This window comes from Pleurodeles waltl, chromosome 12 (genome assembly GCF_031143425.1).
Source record: "Pleurodeles waltl isolate 20211129_DDA chromosome 12, aPleWal1.hap1.20221129, whole genome shotgun sequence".
NCBI classification, from domain to species: Eukaryota; Metazoa; Chordata; class Amphibia; order Caudata; family Salamandridae; genus Pleurodeles; species Pleurodeles waltl.
In genome coordinates, this window is record NC_090451.1 from 157,198,759 (window position 1) to 157,215,101 (window position 16,343).

Here is a 16,343-nt window from a genome sequence, read left to right on the forward strand (position 1 = left end):
GCAAGGCAGACAGTGAAATACATTTTGGGGCCCTCTTACGGGGGCCCCTGCAGTGCCCATGCCATTGGCATGGGCACAGCAGGGGCCCCCAGGGGCCCCGCGATCCCCCCTACCGCCATCCTGTTCATGGCGGCTTTCCCGCCATGAACTGGATGGCGGTAGGGGGGGTCAGAATCCTCATGGCTGCGGAGCGCGCTCCGCAGCCATGGAGGATTCCAATGAGCAGCGGAAAGTCAGCGGGAGACCGCTGACTTTCCGCTTCTGACCGCGGCTGAACCGCCGTGGTCAGAATGCTCATTGGAGCACCGCCAGCCTGTCGGCGGTGCTCCTGTGGTCGGTGGCCCTGGCGGCCACCGGCCGCCAGGGTCAGAATGACCCTCTTAGTCTCTTTTTTTGGATGTTTTTCTTTACCGGGACGAACCACGAAGTCAGGCCGGGTCGCGGTTGAGGCAAGCCGGCTAGAATTTCCGCGGCGGGTCGGTCCCTCTCTGGAGCTTTTTTCCAAAAATTCTCAAATCTTTTCCAAACTTCTGGGGCTTCACCCAGATGTTCTTTTAAGGTTCTTTTGGGGTCCACAGCTCACCCCAAGGGTCCAGAAGTTCTGTGATGGTCCTTGGGGGGTGCGGACTTCAACTCCCAGAATGCACCTGGCGCAAACTCCTTTTTGGCCACTGGACAGTGGTCAGCTGGTCGCTTTCTTCAGGAGTTGGTGCAGGGGACTCTGGTTAGCAATTTTTCACCTGTAGCAAACAGGGAGTCCCTCCTTGAACCAGTTGAAGCCAGGCAAAGTCCTTCTTGTGGTGAAGCCCAAGTGTGCAGCTGGTGCAGTCCTTCTGAGTGCAGGGTCCAGGTGCAGGCCAGGGGTCCAGCAGGGCAGTCCTTCTTCTTCTTTAGTTCCTTTCTTGTTGAATTCTGGAGGGGATCTGAGGTGTGGGTGCAGGTCTGCCAGTTTTATCCTTGCTCCTGGGTGAAAAGCAGGGGGGCCCTGATTCTCCAATCAGGTACAGGGTCGTCCCCCTGTGATGACCACTTCCTGGGAAGTGTGGCAAAAATCCATCCCAGAAGGCAACAGTCTCTAAAAATCCAACATGGCTGAATCTGATTTTTGGAGGTTACATCTGGCTGAGCCCACCCACTGGTGTGGCTAAAAATCATAAACACACCCCTCTCCTGCCCTCTCCTAATCTAATCAAGGGGGCACCTAATTGTCTGGGGTTGCAGGATGTGGGGGTGTTGCTGGGTGCTCCAAATGTCCTTCTCTGCCTTTGAAGACCAGTTTGGCCGCCCTCCCCCTTCCTGCCTCACCATCTGCTGAGGGGAGATTCTCTCCCCCAAGCACATTCCTTTGTGTGAAGTCAGGCCACTTCACACCTCATCAAGGTAGCCTGGCAGAAGCTGCTGCAGGCTGGCCAATCAGAGCACAGTAGCAAAAACAATGCAGAGCTGAAATTGGCAACTTTTTAGGTAAAGTCTAAACTTTTTACCTGAACAAGTTATATTAAATCCAACAACTGGAAGTTGTGGGATTTAATACAACAATTAATTTGATACCAAATTCTTGGTATGTAACATTTAAGGAGACTTTAAAATGTAAAATAAAGTCTGCCCATTCTAGCCTATGAAGGCCATTTACTTCAATGAGGGAAAAACGAATTTGGCTGTTTTTACCTCACCAGGGCTTATAAATCTATTTTTATAAAGTCCCTGCTTATAGTTACATGGCACCCAGCCCTAGGGGCACATAGGGCACACCTTAGGGGTGACTTATATGTAAAAATAAGGTAGTTTAAGACTTTGGAAGTACCTTTAATTCCAAAGTCGAATTTGCATATAACTTTAATTTAAAAGCAGCCAGCAAGGCAGGCTTGCTTTTAAAATGACACTGGGCACCTCAGCAGTGCACCTAGGTGTGCACCACCTATGCTGTGGTCCCTAAACCTACATGCCCTACCATATACTAGGGACTTATAGGTAGGTTAACTTAGCCAATTACAATTAGCCTAATTTGCATATCCATTTTACACAGAGCACAGGCCCTGGGACTGGTTAGCAGTACCCAGGGCACCATCAGAGTCAGGAAAACACCAGCATAAAGTGGAAAATGGGGGCAAAAAGTTAGGGGGCCTCTGCAATCAGCCCTGTTTTCTCACACAACCCCCCCCCAGCCCACACGCCCAGGAGACTCAGCCCAACCCTGGGAGAGTCTTCCTGGCTTGTTAGGCGAGGAAGACAGTGAAGAAAACTGGCTGTCCCTTTGCAGGGCCTACTCTGCCTTACATCCTCCTGTCAGGGTCACTCCCTCTGGGTAGTGAAGCCATCCCAACAGTAAAAGGACCCAACTCAAACTGAAACTTCCCTCTAGGGGGGTCTTCCTCCTCTCTCTCTGCCAACTTGGGTAGTGAGGTGCCCACCTCCCCTACTCCTAACTTTGCTAGGGCAACACCTAGCTTACCCAAAGAGGTCACCCAACACTTGAGCAACCCCACCATGACCAATAGGGTCAGGGGGCCTACTTTGCTATTGGCCCCGGGGTCTGCCTCCCAGGCCAAGTACAGTGCTGCCAGGAAGGCTAGCACCCAGCAGAGGCTACTGACAGCTGTCAGTACCCAGAACCACACCCTAAGCTCTCCACTGACAGGTGGCTGAGCTGCTTTAGGGGCAACTTTGGGGTCCTGGCACCCCTCTTGCTGTCTAGAGTGGGGGGCTACCACCTCCTGTGGCAGACACCCTCCTTCCACTCTCCCTTCTGTCAGTGCAGGGGCAACACCTTGCATCTGGACAGCTGCCTGACTACTCAGGACTTCCTTGGGGTCAGGTGAGGCCTCACCAGTGACAACTCTGGGCTCCCCCCTTACTGGGGCAGAAGGCCCTTGGCTCCCTGGAACTCTCTTTAAGAGTGGCCTACCCTTCCTTTTCTTCTTTCCTTTTCTTGGGGACCCCTGTCTCCTAACTGTAGGGACTGACTCCCCAGGACTTTGGGTTGGGGGGGCGCCCTGGGCGACCACCCCATCTGTGACCAGACTCACCTCTGGGAGGTCATTGCCCAGGATACAATCTAGGGGGAGGTCAGCACTGACTACAACCCTAATCCAGTCAAGGATACCCTCCCTCTCTAGGGGCACTATGGCTACAGGTTTGGAGGTGACCTCCCCTGTGGCTATCCTGACTTTCTTTGTCTTTCCTGGGACATACATGTCTGGGGTCACTAACTGGTCATTCACTATAGTGTGTCTGGCACAGGTGTCTCTCAGGCCAGTGGTAGGGATCCCATTCACTTGAATGTGGTGGAAGTGCCTACTCCCACCCTCAGGGATCACCAGCTTACCATCTGGTCCTGTCTCCCAGCACAATGCTAGGAGGACTTCATCATCTGAGGAATCCTCCTCTATGGCTACACTGGACAGCCCAGTGCTAACCACCTTCCTTGGACAGGCTGCATCTCCTCTGAAGTGACCTGTCTGCTGACAGTCAAAGCAAGCCCTACTGTCCAAGAGTTTTTTTAACCCTGGGTCTCCCTGTCTCTGCTTGTCAGAGTGGGAGTGGGATTTACTCTCCTCCTTCTTAGGGTTCTGGGGTACAGAGGGAGTCTCTGTGGTGGGCTTACCACCTCCCTCCTTAGGTTTTTGGGGACCTGTCCCCCCCTTCTTGGAGTCTCCCCCCTGGGACTTGACAACCACCCTGGTTCTCAACCACTCATCAGCTGCCTCCCCTAGCTCTCTAGGGTTGGTCTGCTTAGAGTCCGCTAGATGCTGGCGTAACCTTTCTTGGGTACAATTGGTCAAGATGTGCTCTCTCATGATCAGATTGTATAACCCCTCATAAGTATCTAATGTGTTACCAATAATCCAGCCCTCTAGTGCCTTTAGTGAAATGTCCACAAAGTCAACCCAAGACTGGGTACTGACCTTCTGGGTGTCCCTGAACTTAATTCTATATTAGTCTGGGGTCAGACCAAACTTCTTGGCTAAGCACCTCTTCATACTAGGGTATGAATCTGCCTCCTCCCCCCTTAAGGTCAGAAGCCTATCCCTCCCTGAGTTGGGGACCAACTCCCACAAAAGGGAACCCCAGTATTGAGGCCTAACCCTTCTCATTTGGAGTGCCCTCTCAAATTCCCCCAGCCACTTATCTATGTCATCCCCCTCTACATAAGCAGGAACCACCCCCTTGGGTAATCTGGGGCAAACTCCCCCACCCATAGACACCTCAGCTTCTTTATCGCTGCTTCCATCTCTTTTCTCTTTGTATGCCCACTTTTTCTTTTCTAGGGCCAGCTTCTCTGCTTCCAAAGCTATGTATGCTAGCTGGGCCTCCAGCTCTCTTTCTCTGATGGATGGGTTCTCTCCTCCTGAAAGGACCCCCTTCCCACCACTAGCTTTGGATCTGCCCCTAGTGACTGTATTTACTGAGGACCGTTCTTCCTCATCCTCACTTAGGCTCAGATGCCTTCCCTCCCCTGAGTTGTTAGAGCTAGCATCCTCCCTTCTTTCTCCCTCCTCTGGAGCTTCTTCTGACTCTACCTCTTGGGCCTCAGCCCATGCTGTCAGGGATGTGATCAGGATTTGCTTCCTGAGATCAGTGGTTGCAGGCAACCCTCTTTCAAGACACAACCCCCTAAGCTGGACTACTGTCAGTGTGGGTAGGCTAGCCAGATCAAGCTCCATGGTTCCCTAGTTTTGTGTCAACAAAAACTTTTTGCAAAAATTGGAAACAAGAATTTAGAAAAATTACAAAAATTCAATAATTGAAATTAATCCAAATTAAAAATTAAAAACAATTTTTGCACTAGGACAATTTAAAGGATTTTTAATTTGTTTTACCCAAAACTGTAACGTGATATTGAACACAAGTACAGGATCCCGTCGCTGCTTCCAATTATGTTGGAAAATGGGTTATTGGTAGGGCAGGTAGGTACCTACACCTAGCAACAAGCCACTAACCTCCACATAGGTACAGTTAGGTCTCAGTAAATTAATCCCAGCTCTACCCTTGGTAGCTTGGCATCGAGCGTCAAGGCTTAACTTAGGAGACAAAGTGTAAAGCATTCAAATATCACAAAACAGTAATTAAATAAAACACAGGAAACAGTTTAAAAATCCAAAACCAATTTATAAAAATAGCTTATATTTTTATCTTTAAAATGACACAAAAACGATTACAATCGGTTCAGGGGAACCGGAGATATGAATTTTTAAAGAATTATTACTTTTCTAGCGCTTAGAAACAAAAAGCGCCAATCGGGTCATCTGGTTGCACCTCGACCGGGGCAAAGTCAAACTTTCAGGCCGACCGCGATGGAGCCCTGCTCGGCTAGAGGTCGCGGGTGGCCTCGGTTAAAAAGTTACCTTCTGACTTAGTCTTTATTTTGAAGTTTTTCTTCACCGGGACGAACCTGCCAGTTGAATCCGACCTCCTGGAGCCCTTGTTCGGATACGCGATGTGGGTTTCCTCGGTGGAGACTTTTACCTTCGGACTTAGTCGTTTTTTCGAGATGAAAATCCTTCGACCGGGGTAAACCTGGATCTTGATCCGACGTCCATGGAGCCCTTCTCGGATACGATGGCTGGGAGGTCCCGGTCAACTTTTTACGTTCGGACTTAGGGCCTCATTATGACCCTGGCGGGCGGCGGAGGCCTCCCGCCAGGATCCCGCCCTCCAAATTACTGCGCCGCGGTCAAAAGACCGCGGCGGGTATACCGAGTTTTCCCCTGGGCTGGCGGGCGGTTCCAGTTAAACCGCCCGCCAGCCCAGGGGAAAACGACCTTCCCACGAGGATGCCGGCTCGTAATCGAGCCGGCGGAGTGGGAAGGTGCGACGGGTGCTACTGCACCCGTCGCGTATTTCACTGTCTGCAAGGCAGACAGTGAAATACATTTTGGGGCCCTCTTACGGGGGCCCCTGCAGTGCCCATGCCATTGGCATGGGCACAGCAGGGGCCCCCAGGGGCCCCGCGACCCCCCCTACCGCCATCCTGTTCATGGCGGCTTTCCCGCCATGAACTGGATGGCGGTAGGGGGGGTCAGAATCCTCATGGCTGCGGAGCGCGCTCCGCAGCCATGGAGGATTCCAATGAGCAGCGGAAAGTCAGCGGGAGACCGCTGACTTTCCGCTTCTGACCGCGGCTGAACCGCCGTGGTCAGAATGCTCATTGGAGCACCGCCAGCCTGTCGGCGGTGCTCCTGTGGTCGGTGGCCCTGGCGGCCACCGGCCGCCAGGGTCAGAATGACCCTCTTAGTCTCTTTTTTTGGATGTTTTTCTTTACCGGGACGAACCACGAAGTCAGGCCGGGTCGCGGTTGAGGCAAGCCGGCTAGAATTTCCGCGGCGGGTCGGTCCCTCTCTGGAGCTTTTTTCCAAAAATTCTCAAATCTTTTCCAAACTTCTGGGGCTTCACCCAGATGTTCTTTTAAGGTTCTTTTGGGGTCCACAGCTCACCCCAAGGGTCCAGAAGTTCTGTGATGGTCCTTGGGGGGTGCGGACTTCAACTCCCAGAATGCACCTGGCGCAAACTCCTTTTTGGCCACTGGACAGTGGTCAGCTGGTCGCTTTCTTCAGGAGTTGGTGCAGGGGACTCTGGTTAGCAATTTTTCACCTGTAGCAAACAGGGAGTCCCTCCTTGAACCAGTTGAAGCCAGGCAAAGTCCTTCTTGTGGTGAAGCCCAAGTGTGCAGCTGGTGCAGTCCTTCTGAGTGCAGGGTCCAGGTGCAGGCCAGGGGTCCAGCAGGGCAGTCCTTCTTCTTCTTTAGTTCCTTTCTTGTTGAATTCTGGAGGGGATCTGAGGTGTGGGTGCAGGTCTGCCAGTTTTATCCTTGCTCCTGGGTGAAAAGCAGGGGGGCCCTGATTCTCCAATCAGGTACAGGGTCGTCCCCCTGTGATGACCACTTCCTGGGAAGTGTGGCAAAAATCCATCCCAGAAGGCAACAGTCTCTAAAAATCCAACATGGCTGAATCTGATTTTTGGAGGTTACATCTGGCTGAGCCCACCCACTGGTGTGGCTAAAAATCATAAACACACCCCTCTCCTGCCCTCTCCTAATCTAATCAAGGGGGCACCTAATTGTCTGGGGTTGCAGGATGTGGGGGTGTTGCTGGGTGCTCCAAATGTCCTTCTCTGCCTTTGAAGACCAGTTTGGCCGCCCTCCCCCTTCCTGCCTCACCATCTGCTGAGGGGAGATTCTCTCCCCCAAGCACATTCCTTTGTGTGAAGTCAGGCCACTTCACACCTCATCAAGGTAGCCTGGCAGAAGCTGCTGCAGGCTGGCCAATCAGAGCACAGTAGCAAAAACAATGCAGAGCTGAAATTGGCAACTTTTTAGGTAAAGTCTAAACTTTTTACCTGAACAAGTTATATTAAATCCAACAACTGGAAGTTGTGGGATTTAATACAACAATTAATTTGATACCAAATTCTTGGTATGTAACATTTAAGGAGACTTTAAAATGTAAAATAAAGTCTGCCCATTCTAGCCTATGAAGGCCATTTACTTCAATGAGGGAAAAACGAATTTGGCTGTTTTTACCTCACCAGGGCTTATAAATCTATTTTTATAAAGTCCCTGCTTATAGTTACATGGCACCCAGCCCTAGGGGCACATAGGGCACACCTTAGGGGTGACTTATATGTAAAAATAAGGTAGTTTAAGACTTTGGAAGTACCTTTAATTCCAAAGTCGAATTTGCATATAACTTTAATTTAAAAGCAGCCAGCAAGGCAGGCTTGCTTTTAAAATGACACTGGGCACCTCAGCAGTGCACCTAGGTGTGCACCACCTATGCTGTGGTCCCTAAACCTACATGCCCTACCATATACTAGGGACTTATAGGTAGGTTAACTTAGCCAATTACAATTAGCCTAATTTGCATATCCATTTTACACAGAGCACAGGCCCTGGGACTGGTTAGCAGTACCCAGGGCACCATCAGTCAGGAAAACACCAGCATAAAGTGGAAAATGGGGGCAAAAAGTTAGGGGGCCTCTGCAATCAGCCCTGTTTTCTCACATTTAGTGATTTTAGGGCACAGATACCTCAATTCTGCTTCGGTGTATGACTCTAATCTGTTCACCCCCATTGTTCCTTCCACTAATTCAGCAGCCTCCACCCCCAGGCTCACAAAGTTCAGGTACTCATCCTTCTTCGACCTTTCTGGCTTCTCTGCAGTTACTGCAGTCTTTTGTGAAGCATAAGTCTTCTCTAACCACTCATTTAACTGTTGTACCGTAAAACCTTGCAGTGAAATATTCCCTGCATGTATCATTAAAATGTAAAAATGTAAATTAGCACTTGTATAGCGCACTACTCACCCGTTAGGGTCTCAAGGCGCTGTACTCATACCGCTATGGAACCCCTCCTGGCTTTTCCCTGTGAGGCGCCCACTCCTGAGCACCCCCAGGGTGAAGCCAGGCATCCAAGCGCTGTTGGGGCCGTTGTGGAGATTAAGCAAGCTATTGCCCAGAGTTGCAGAGTGGGACCCATGAATTAGATTAGGCACTGAGGCGAGAATTATCTGGTCAAGGGGAATTGAGCCCAAGACCTGCCGAAGCGGGACTTGAACCCTGGTCTTGAGCCAGAGCTCTGCTTCAGGGTCTGCCGCTCTAACCATTGAGCCACACTTCTCCATCATTGGCGATTGTGAAGCATTCGTAATTATTGTCTGTGGGGTTGGCACACCTAGCCCTGCCTGTCTCATTGCCTCCAACGGGGCTTCAACCGGGCTAAGGTCTAACAAAGACCTTGGTCTTCGTCTGATTGCTCTCCCGGGGCCATTAACTGGGGAGTTCCTATGGACCCTCCTCCTATTGTATCTTGGGTCATTACTCCCTGATCACACATACCAGGCTTACCTTGCGCATACAATGGCACCGGTGGACCAACAGTAATTGGTAACGATATGGCAGCAGGTGTCTGACCTGGTCCCAAACTCCGTGGGGCAGCAACTCCAAAAGTTTGATTCTCTGAAGCTGGGGCAGGTACTAATGGAGGTCCTGCTGCTGGATTATACCCTGGTATCAGCTGTTGCTGCGGCTGGGGCAGCAATTTTGGATTTGGCTCAATCTGTATTAACCTTGATTTTGTATATATCGGGTCAGGCGGCACTATCAGATTTGTAGTAGTCTCTAGTACTGGGACGTATGGATAGATTCTCTGTATCTGCGGTGGAGGTTGCAACTGTATCTGCATGTCTGGTGCAGTGGGTACACTGACACCATTTTGTGTCAAAACCGTATCACTAGTCTGTACTGTATCGGTAACTCCCTTCTCCTGTGTCTGGTTCCCAGGACCCGCACTAGTGCTCGGGACATTGTCGCTTACCGCATAAGGTGGCGGGCGATCATGTAATATCTGATTTAGGAATTCTTCATCATCTGAATCGTCTTCTTCTATCCAAGATCTCTTAGTCTCTTTGGGCTTACTAGAGTCCTTGTCTGTCTTACATGTGGCTTTCTTCCCCTGCGTCTCGTCTCCCTGTGCTATTGCTGGAAACAATTTGAGTCCGTCAACTATTCCCCGTCTCCACATTTTGCTCTCATTGTCCCACCTAGCTTCAGCTAGAGTCTTTTCTACCCTTTTTATTCTCCTCTCAAATTTCTGTTGCCTTTGTTTAATAGCCATTAAATCCCAGACTGCTAAAGCCTCGTACTGAGCCGGCCTCGGAGGTGGTTTTTGTACACTTAACATCCACCTCAAGTTCTCTAGAATTCTTAATTCTTGTATTGATCGTTCCGTGCTCCGGAAATGCCAAGCATCCCTCCTTCTCTGTCAATTTGCGCCATTGTTTAATTCATAAGCAAGGCGCGACACCCTTTTCCTCCATGACTAAATAAGCGGGAGTACCCTCAGGAGGTGTAGGATCCCCTTTACTCGCCATAATGTATGCTTCTCCTTTCAGAGCGCTCCTAAAAGCTTTGATAAAATTAATCTTTGCGTCTTTTCTTTTGTTTGTATTTAATCAGAAAGTGACTTTAATTCCCAGGACACTCTTCACCCACCTTTCTCAACCTATTGCCTCTCACGGACGGCAGCCAATCCGTGCGCGACCCTTCTCGACAACTGACCTATCTCAGCGCGGCACCACTGACGTCACACTCACACACTGCAGCTGACCAAGTCTTGCGGCTCGTCCGCCCCTCACTAGATTCACACCAAACTAATGCAACATATTGCGAGCACCTTTAACAACAACAACAATTCAAATTTGCTGGTTTACTACAGGAAGGGTACACAAACGCTGCAGAACTTTACAGAGATTTCACTTGAAGCCTCGCCCGCTACTCTCTCCTTCTCAGTTCCCACACCCGCAAGCAGAATTCGACCCGCAAATCCTACTCTCGACTTGTCAATGGTTTGTTCTAGTGCACTTTAGAACTTGCCAAATCTCCATCGAAGGTTTCACACATACAATTTGACTCAAACTGGCTTGTCAACCACACCCGATTGACCTATTAAACCGCACAAATTACAACATAAACCCAAGAGTCCCCTACACTTGTCAATATACTCCGGAGTCTTAGACCATGACGGCTCCGTACATTAACAACCAACCACATGGATAATTTTGAGCACAAAGCACCACACTCATATGAAGTACGCTGACTTCCTTACTCTAATACTGTGGAGTACGCCCACTCCTACTGATAGAACATTACCTGGCCTAAATACACACAAGCTTCACAAATCACCTGCAAAATGCATAAGCTGAGCAAGCGCAAATCCTACACCACACATGCTAAAACGCCAAGAACATCCCCAACTCACTTAGGCAGGCTCCAAGATCCCAGGAAAGTCAAGGTGAATTTAGAAACGCATCATCTCTCCAACTTGCATGTCCCTTTATGATAATTTATTACACATCAGGACTCGTTTCAGGCCAATGAATCTTTTGACCCAGTTGAGAGACACCTTAGGACGAGATAACTAGTCAATATGTCAATCAATACGTCAATAATGTCATCAATATTTATCACAACAATACATTTTACTTTAGTCAAAGTCATTAATCAATTCAAGACACTATCATGACCTTGCAGTCATGAATAACCACACCAGTTTATTAGGATTTTATGAGATTTATTCCCTATTGATTACAATTCTAAGAGCATATGTGTTAATTTTAGTAGCAAAACACTCAATAACATTGTCATAATTTGGCAACTCGAATAAGACTGGAATAACGCGAGGAACGCAATTATTAGAACATAACACAGTGTCAACAAAAGTCAATTTTAGCAGAATGTCATCAATGCGTCAGTTCAACAAAGCATAGATTCAGTCGTTTGTCTATTTGCATCAGATTAGTGAACTCCTGTCCTAACCACTGATTAGCATCGGCATGTTGGGCTTCATGCACAACAATTTAGAACACCAATTTGGAAACCATCTAACTATGGTCTCTGTCAAAAGTAAGCAGTTGGTACCTAGAAAGGAAAAGCAAACAGACAAATCACAATATCATTGTCATAGTTACCCTCCAAGGTTTAGGTCAGCACTCAGGTTCAGTCTTCGTCTTCAGGACATCCGTTAAATCGCCATCAGTCAGAACTCAACTCCGGGACAAAAATGGGGGCACTTCCCTCATCAGGAGGTAAAGTGTAAATGGGCAATCTAAGGACGAGGATGATTCTAAGTAAACAATAAGTCACCAAACAGAGTGGCAAAGTTTCTGGATAAAATCAATAGCATTCCCTAACCCACCTCTATGGCTCCCAGTGTCATGGGTTTTTATCCCTTTTTCGTTGTACATTCCGCTAAAATTCTATTGGATCTTGGTTATACCCTACTATCTTTATCCAAATGGAAAATGTATTAGGTCATTATTCTTTCACTAAAATATTATTTTCAAGCTTCTCATTGGTCCTCATGATTAACATCTTCAGAGGTAGCACGTCCGGTATGATTTCATCCTTCCGTAATTTTTTACACATCTTTTGGTCAGTAGCTTCATTGTCTTCACCAGTTTAAACAACCTTGCACATTACATTAATCTACACTGTTGCATTTTGTCTAATATTTCTACAAGCAATGTGCATTTTCATGGGAACGGAGCTACTATGGTTACATTCAGCTTCTAGTTTGAAGAAAACAAGGGGTCATGTCCTTTTGCGAGTCAGCACACTGCAAGATAGGAAAAATACATTTAATATGAGAGCCAAGCAGCTAAGCTTCAGCTCATGCTAACTTAAGGCCTACAAGGATTTCAGCACAAATTCAATAACACAATTATTAATAACTAGTATGAAATCTATTCAGTATAACATTTTATAAACATTTTAGTCATCCTTATTAGTCCACGTATTCATTTGGCGGCCACTCCCCATGGTCACAATTCAAGTGCACGTTTAAGCAAAATTCACTACATCTGTTTCTTTGCGGCATTATCACACATTAATTCATAAACATTGCATGTTAATATAGATTATATAAGCTACGCTCTCTCAGTGTAAATGATGAGATGAGTAAGTGGTGCCTCTGACAGGCAGAAAGTGTGAGCCCATATTTAAAAGAAAATGACGGTGCGCATTGCTGCACCAAAATTAACAGCGCCCACTCCGTCATTTTCACAATGCAGGGATGTGCCGTATTTAATTAAATACAGTGCACCCCTGTGTTGCCCCATGCGCTGGCACTAAATTTAGATGGCAGCACCAATGCAGGTTTACTTGCACCATTGTGCAAGGATGTCTGTGTCGAGGGATTTGATTGTTTATGTGTGGGAAGGTGTCCCTTCCTCCACATAAATAATTACTAATGCGGATTTGGCACTTCTGTTTGTGCTGCAAAATGCAGCACAAACAAAAGTGCCAAATCGTCATTTTGAAATGATTGTTTTTGTGCAGGAAGGGACACCTTCCCACACAAAAATAATCATGTCTTGCGTTTTGCTCTTTCTATGTGTACTGAAGAATGCAGCACACAGAAAAATCAGAAAAACAAGGAGGAATAAAAGTATTCCTTCTCGTTGCACCTTGCTAATGCCACCCCTGAGATGGTGTTAGATTTTGGCACTGCCTCGGTTTACGAAAACTCGTAAATCTGCAGCAACATCAAAATGCAATGAGTGTTGCTGTGGCATGCCCACAGCAACACCCATTGCACGCCCCTTACGCGCAAAGGGCTGCGAGTGAAAGGTTCGTATTTACAAGGTGGCGTTAAGCCACAGAAAGTGGCTTCACGCCACCTTGTAAATACAGTGCAGGGCATAGCCCCATCGGATTGTCACATAAAGTGACGCTCCGGTAGTGCAATGGGTTCATAAATATGCCCTGTGGTATCTCCCTGGCTCCTTCTTTGACACACCCCTTCAAATGCCGACTGGCGTAAGTATGCAGAGTCTACACAAACGAATAATCTGCCTATTCATTTCTGACACATACGGGTGCTTCACCCATTGTGAATCGGCATAAACTAGGCATGTGTAAGTAGCTGGCATAATTCGGATTTGAGCATGGAAAACATATTTGTAAGTTCACTGCATAATACTTGCATTGAAGAAACCTACAGTTTATTAAAAGCAGACTTCTTCAAAGCAAATGTTTAATGTCATTCAAGCGTTCATTAATTGTATCTATAGACATGTTTCTTCAATGTGTATTACACTACATTGAACTATTGTAATAAGAGACATACGTTATTGTTATTGTAATAGCATTTATATAGCGCTTACTGCCCCTGATGAGGCTTCAAAGCACTTTTTGGTGAGTAGTACGCTGCTCCGCAACCCAAGAGGAATTAGTGGTGGATTAGTATAGGGAAATAGAAGTACAGAATTTGTATTATTATGAGTTAATCTGAGCCGAGGATATGTGCGTTTGATAGTTGGATTAACTAGAATAATGGAGGGATAGAGGAGGGAAAATTCAGAAGTGTTGAGTGGGAGTTTATAGTAATAGGATGATGCTTGAGATGAGTAAAGGAGAGATGGAGGAGGCAAGAATCAGTGGAAAGGGTTAAGGAGATCATAGTAGCAGGAGCAGTTTTGGATGAGTCAAAGGTAGGATAAATGACGGAGAATTTAGTAGGGTTGTTTGGGAGATCATGATAGTAAACTGAGGCTTGGGGTGAGCTGGATGTGGAAGAGGAGGGAAAACCTTATGGAGGGTTATTTTGGAGATGAAAGTAGAAGAATGGATTTAGGATGAGTCAGAATGGGGATGAAGAATAGATAGATAGAGACATGACATAAGGTGGTGGGCAGACAAAGTAAAGCTTAAAAGAGTAAATGTATATTATTTTATGTGTTATTGATCTATTACATCTCATTTGGAAATCCAGGTAATACCTACATTGGTTGAGGGCTTATACATTTACCATGTGTTGGCATGCCATGTGGATTAGCAAGTTTTAGTCCTTGACTTTCCTTTTATAAACAATTGTTAAGGGCTCAATGCGATCATTTAACTAAACACGTGCTACAAAACTCACAATGGGATTGTGGTGTAAGCCTAACTCTACAGCAAATAACAAATGGTCCTCTCGACATGGGCCACTTTGGCAAACCTAAGTATAAATGAAGTGAAAAAAATAAGACTTTTCACGTGTTACCTGTGAAGCAGTAATACCATGGTACTCGGTCCTCGTTAATTTACACTATTGGGGGAACTGTTGTGGTTACCAGTTGACTCTGTCGTCAAGAACACTACATTCCAAGAGGTTTCTTGTTCTACAAATCATTGAACTATTGAAACTTTGACCAAATTAAGTGTACAAGGACTACAATCCACAAAATGTATTTGATTATTTAACGGAAGCCCTATACAGAAAACTGACCTCTAATGAAGAACAGTAAATGACATTAGCTGCAGCAAATTAAGGGGTTGATTCTGACCGCGGCGGACGGCGGTCGCCGCCCGCCAAGCGGTTCCTGCCGAAAGACCGCTCAGCGGGTGAACCGCCAGGAACTGGATGGCGGTATGGGCTGTCAGAATCCCCATGGCGGCGCAGCAAGCTGCGCCGCCATGGCGGATTCCTATGGGCAGCGGAAAGTCGGCGGTACACCGCCGGCTTTCTGCTTCAGGCCGCGGCTGTACCGCCGCGGTCAGAATGCCCTACCGCCAACCTCCGCCATGGCGGTAATTACCGCCAGGGTCAGAATGACCCCCTAAGTGCCAAAATGTTTCTCTGTATATTTATTCTGCACTTCCGGTTCTTCAATTTCTTTTCTTCTGGTATGTTCCTATTTACTCAATTCTTCCGCACATACAGATGATTCTGTTCACATACCTTATGTCACTTTTAGTTTGCTTCTCTGGTACAAAATTGGCTCACATTGTAATGTAAAACTATCGCAAAAAAGTAAGTCAATGTGTGCCAAATTCTTACAATTACTTCATATTTACATGATTCCTCATTATAATTCTGTAATTTAGGAGTGCTCGAAAAAGTATCGTCCAAAAGTCTGAAACATTAAATACAATCTAATAGAAATATGAATTATATATTTCACATCCTTCCGTGGTGATTTCACACTAATTAACAGGAAGATTGCTTTAATATAATTAGGAATATGATTTTCACTGCGTCACAGAGTATAGAAAATTCACAGATTCGAAGGCAGTGAATCTCTCACTTTCGTCCTCCATGTAATCACATATTCAGCAAAAATGACTGGTGTTGTCAGTCTATGAGTTACAGGCCCTTATTCTTAAAGAGACAGCGCGTATGCACCTCTTTTGGGTGACACTCTTCTGTGTTTGGCTAAGCAAATTCCATTTGTTTAACTCATTCATGCTAAATATTTTAGCGATCTTAGGTTAAAAGACGTCGCCTGTCTTGTGAAAGTGTAGGCCCTTCTATTAGGGGCGCAAGAATGGTCTGCTATTATCATTCATTATATGTCCCCCCTGGCTGTTGCAACAGGAGAACATGGTATTCGCTGTTTTCATTTGTAACATTGTAAAAAAAAACTAGGGCCAGAGGTAGCAAAGGTTTGCGACTCGCAAACGGGCAGAATCGCAATTTGCGACAGTGCAAAATCGGAAATGGGATGCAAAAAGCCCATTTCCGACTTGCAAAAAGCGATGGGACCCATTTGCGAGTCGCATCCGTTGCGACCCCATTTTGCGACCCGCAAATACCAAGTCGCAATTTGCGAGTCGCAAACCTTATGCAATTGCAACTCGCAAATTGCGACTAGTCACAAAAAGGCCATTTTGCATGTCCCATTTACCACTAACTCAGAGCAGGTGGTAACCATTACCAAAGTATAAAAGGAGCCTCAGAAGGCATCTGGGTTCACCAAGATGGCGGAGATATACCTGATAGCAGTGAGAAGGAGAGTCCACGCAGCCCAGCAGAGGAGGAGGAGGGGCCACAGACAGGAGAAGATATATAGAACAAGGCAGACTCTTTT